This window comes from Haemaphysalis longicornis, unplaced genomic scaffold, assembly GCF_048455015.1.
Source record: "Haemaphysalis longicornis isolate Haplotype H1 unplaced genomic scaffold, Haemaphysalis longicornis Haplotype H1 scaffold_3, whole genome shotgun sequence".
NCBI lineage: Eukaryota > Metazoa > Arthropoda > Arachnida > Ixodida > Ixodidae > Haemaphysalis > Haemaphysalis longicornis.
The window spans coordinates 80,371,997-80,377,258 of NW_027526335.1; positions in this window are offsets into that span (position 1 = coordinate 80,371,997).

Below are 5,262 nucleotides of genomic sequence, written 5' to 3' on the forward strand. Positions count from 1 at the left end.
GCGAGGTGCATTGTGCTTAAACGTACCCCTTATGCCGAAAAGCTTCCACATGCTGCGATTCCAGCTGGCAGCATCGCACGTCACACCATCGACAAAAAGGCCCGCCTGCTCACAGAGTAACGTCGCCTCCAGCACAACTTTCGACAGTGCAGCCGCCTTGACGTTGCCCCTTGACGCAAATACTCCCAATATTTGCATCCACTGTCCTGGAAAATGAACACAGTAAAGCAGAATATTACAATTTAACTTAACCGCAGAAATTGACATTGTAACTTAGTTTAATTAGGCAAACGGATATATCGCACAGTATCGATCCCGCATGGTGCATCGTCAGTGTATACACCATACCTGTGAAAGGCTGGAACACGACCGCCAGGACGTGGTCAGCAAGCTCGCCTCCAGAACTCTCTTCTCCCAGCCCTCCGAGGTCGACGAATCCCTCGATGGAGCCTGCGTTTTAATCGTTTAACACGGTAAGGAACAACACTGATTGCAATTATTTGTGTGTACCTCAGAAAGACCAATGTTTTATTTCTGTTAATTGGTATGGTAAAATATATGAAGAGAACTTGCCTGATGATTTCACTTCGATGTTCTCGGAAAGTTTCATCTCGTCGAATACTATTAGCCCATGTCGGCTGAAGTCGTCCATTGCCTTTGTTTTCTCACGCAAGGCATCAAAGGTACTTGGATTGAATCCTAAGCCGCTTTTGAAATGCTGCATTGCTTTCCTTATGCAGCTGCGGCCAGGTAGAACCAAGATCTCGTGGCGCCGCAAGTGCTCGTACAGCTGCGGGCTTCGCATACGCATTAGTATGCACTCGAGCAGCCAGTAATTTCGGTACTTCATACCCTTTGTAGACTTTCTCCTGGCTGCTTCAAAGCATGCTGGAACGGCGGCCTGTTGTTTAGAGGGGAGGCCTTTGATTTTCTCTGAGAACTGTTTTTCCGGCAGTTGCTCATTCATCGCCTCCATCTGGCTTATGCTAATTTTTGCTTTCTTTAGCTTCGCCCTCATTTTTTTCAGGTTCCGCCGAACAGCAACTGTGTTGTTCCTAGCTTTTACTCGGTATCTTATTCGCGCAAGCTGGTTAAGAATTAGCTTTCGCTGATACTTGCAGTGAATGCAACTCGCCTGACCATCTTTGACTGTGCGAGAACACTACCTGGAAAAAAAACTTCCCGTTGAAGGATGAGCATTTGCTCGCGACCGGGTGTAGCCCTGCGCCAAGGCATAAGGTCATTCTGTTCACATCGTTGATGAGGGCTTCAGCCTCTCCTGGTGTTGCGACCTCTTTTTGTTGCGACTTTTTACCGTTCAGGTATACGGTAGCAACTGCCCTTTCATCCTGTCTTGAACCTGCCACTTCAACTCTTACCATCTTCTTGAAAGCTACTCTGCTCTCCTCTCCAGAAGCATCGGACTCACATTCGGCGTACTGGAACACATTTAGGCAGCTGGGAAGGGTGATTTTGGACCAGGACTTGGGCATTTTTAGGTTGCCGAAGGATACCCTTTGCCTTTCGGCGACCCAAGCTTCTTCACTTTCCACGTCTTGAGTTGGTTCCGCAGAATTTTCCTTTTCGAGGCGCAACCCTTTCTTTCGTTTTGCTGCCGGTAGATGCTGGTCGCACAGGTTACTTTTTTTTTCTCTTCCTAGGAAGTGACTTCGTCGTGTAGCTTGGTGCGTCAGGAAAAATCGTAGGAACGGCATCATTTGTAAGCAACGGCCGCTCTCGTTCAATTTCCACGAGCTCACCGGTCACTGTTGTTTGGAATTTCCGCTTAATAAATTGGGGTTCAAAGTGCCTCTCACAGACAACGCTGCCTGCGTCTAGTGGCCTGTCAACTCTTTTTATATTCCTGGACCACAATTCACGGCGATCGGGCTCCACGGGCACCCGAAAAAGCGACCTTTTTTCTTTGCATGATCGCAGTCCGCTGTTGCAGAGCGGCACAAAGCAAGAGCTGACCCTCTTATCCCGGCGCCTTTCCGTCATTTCGTGCACAAATCACACTCCTGAGACTTTTCTCACACACTGTGTTGAATCTCCAACGATAAAACGATGCGCGCAACGGCTGTAAGTTTCTTGCACCAGAACGACGACGCAGATATGCAACCGCAGACGACAATAGGCCGAGGTGGCAGATCAGTTCGACAAGTATCGTCTGTTACATCGACTGTGAGGATTTTTATTCATTTATAACACTAAAGAGTTTTATATATCCATTTTATTGCATCAAGTTTCATAAAACATGTCAAATAACGGGAAAGAGCACTCTTCGGAACAATCAAAGTGAAAAGGAGCCCGCGTGTCGTCTGCTACCAACCCGCGGAGCAAGCAGGCACACCAAGCGGCACAGCGCCGGCGGGCCGTCGTCTGGGAACTCCTGTTGCAGCCAGCTCCACTACAATTTTTCATCGCAAAAGGGACCCTCGCGTTCCATTGGTTTTCTCCCCGGACGACACACCTCTACCTTCTAGTACACCATACCCATGCCTTCATGGCGGCCATGCAGGATGCAGCCTCGGGCCGCGAGTGACCTTGGGTTCCCGTGCAATGCGTGTGCGAGTGATTCGATAGTCAGTTGTGCCGCGATAGTGTGGTGGTTAGCGATAGCGTTGGTTACACGAAAAGTCACGATTCCGCTCATGAGTGTGACAACCGAATCTGCAATTCAACCCCAGCCTCCGCGCACACCTACGAGCGAGTGCGAGTCGGTCATGGCACAAAGGTTGCAACGTGAGCGCAGTGGTCCGCTTGACAGCAGGAACTACTGCATCATTAGCAAACTGTTGCCCTCTGAACACAAAGTAATACCTCGACGCCAAGTGTACTTGAGTGCAGCACAGTACGATCTACCTACCGCCAGACGCGTATGAAGTAGCCGCCGCAGATCGGCTGATTGCCAGCCGCCGCGCTCTGACGTCAGACGTGAGTTGTTTTGCTGGGTGTGAAACATTTAGCGCACGAGAAAGCCAGCGCTAAATCTGTGTACGCGTGAACCATTTCTCCAAAGAAAGTATTCGGTTTCTGTACTCAACCACGTATTAGAGGGCACCTACCAGACAAAGTCGTGGATGCGGTGCGCGTGCACTTGGGTCGACATCCCCGGCGGCAGCCAAATGCAGCGTCGGACTTATGCCGTTCGCCGCCGCGGTTTCATCCTCCGCGGATTCGAAGTGCTCGAGGGTAGGAAGAGCGCCACCACTTAATGTGAGTGCGAATAATGTTATACCTGTTGACGCCACTACCGATAATCGGTCTGAAACGCAGCAGACGACGTGCGCTGGTGTTTCTTTTTTCTTCTTCTTCGAGATGCGGGCGCAAAGAGCATGCGCTGGCACGGTGGCCACCGACATGGCGGTTTCAGTGTTGCCAGGCGGAGAAATCGCCCGCTAAACTTTTCATTGAATACCGCCTATACGTGTCGCCACCCTGTACGGCGGACGCGTGAATCAAGGGACCCTAGGCTGCAGGGCGGTCTGTGATGTCATTGCGGACCACAAAAACACACGATTTAGAGGGGAAATCAAACTTTTAACTTAAATTGATTAATTTCCCGGTGAACAAAGCGTCGTTTGCATTCGGACAAGCGCTGGGGGCACTATAAAACACGAAATCTTTCGAATAACACAAGCCTCACACTGGAAGCTGCTGGAAGTTCATAGTCTGGCAGGGAAAGTTTTTTAAGCGTACACTCACCTGAAGTGTGTCCCAGAAGAATTACAACAAAACATTTTCCCGAAGCCGCGTGTGTCCGAGCTGGGAGCCATAAGTTGCACACCTCTTTCTTGAGACGACGCCACTTCTGCCACCTCGACTAAATTCTGAAGGCGTCATTTCACCAATACACTGTTCACACTAAAATCGCTACAGTGAACGAGAAGCCACCGCTGAGAGCGAAACGAACTTTCCAGTTTTCTTTTACACACACTACCAGCGTTATCGCTGCTGACAGTAAACCTACTGTAGTCGCTGGCACAGCTAACGACAGACGTCGACACGGAAGGACGGTTTCAGCTAAATGTAATACCACAAAAGAGGAAACGGTTTGAAACACAGCTAAAGCGCATTCCCGGTGCAACACGGCTTCCTGGCATGGAGGCTTCCCGGCATTCACTGGCCCCTAGATTTGAAAATTTGAAAATAATCAGTAAGTTGCATCTCAATTTCTTCCACATTTAAATTTAAAAAAGATTTGCAAACTAATTGCAGAATTCATAATAATTTTCTACGGCTTTATTAGCAAAACCTACTCTTCTTTTTGTGTGCGGTCCTAAAAAACACCGCCTTCACGATATTCCCTTCCCCACGCATAAGCTTCGCAAATCTGCCACAGCTTCGCACTTGTTTTGTTGTGTATAGCAGCCGCCTGTGGCGCTAGTATCTTACCCCCTTTTTGGCGCGGTTGTTTGAATGTGGAATAACGAGCTGCAATGATTGATAGCGGTTCTAATCAGGAAACACTGTTGAGACTGGATTTTGCCCTACCTGATAAGCATCCGTGTAAGTGTGACGCCGGCATTCAACGAAAGATTTATGCCGGTGTGCAGTCAGTTCGTCAGCAGCATCGTGCGAGTATATCAGTGCTTTGCTATAAAACAAAAAAAAACTTTGCTATAAAATGTGTCAACATTATACCAACGCTGCCTATTTGAAGATGAAACAAGGGTACATATAGACGTTCAGTTTGTTTTAAGGAATAAAGAGTTTTCGCGCCTGAAAGTGGATCAGCTTGAGAAAGAAGCTTGTCTCGATTAAAACGAACAGCGACTGCTTTCGTACGGGTACGCCGTTGCAGCGCAGCGCGTAAGGTGAAATATACTTTGCAAAATGTTTGTGTGGGCGTGTGTGTAGAGAAGGGGAAGCACTCTGCACTACCTCTGCACCAGGCCAGAATTCTTACGCAATATGCATACGTGTCGAACAATTTCAGAGCTTGCCTATTGGCCACTATTGCAAAACGCATCTAACATGCTCAAAATAGGGCAAAATTATTTTATAGAGCACCGCCCAGGCCTAAGCGACGCGCAGGCGGAGATTTGGAAGAATAATAGACCCTATGCAAAATGCGCCCCGCCATCTCACGTCGACTCCGGTAACTAGGTCCGCCATTTTGGTACGGTCGTTTGAAACCGAAACCAATTAGCGAAACATAGAAGGCGCCGGGCGTTGACCGCTCTTGGTGATGGACTACAATGCCGGAGCATTGCTTCGTGCCGCAGAGCACGCAATGCAGAATTACCGGTTCAAATG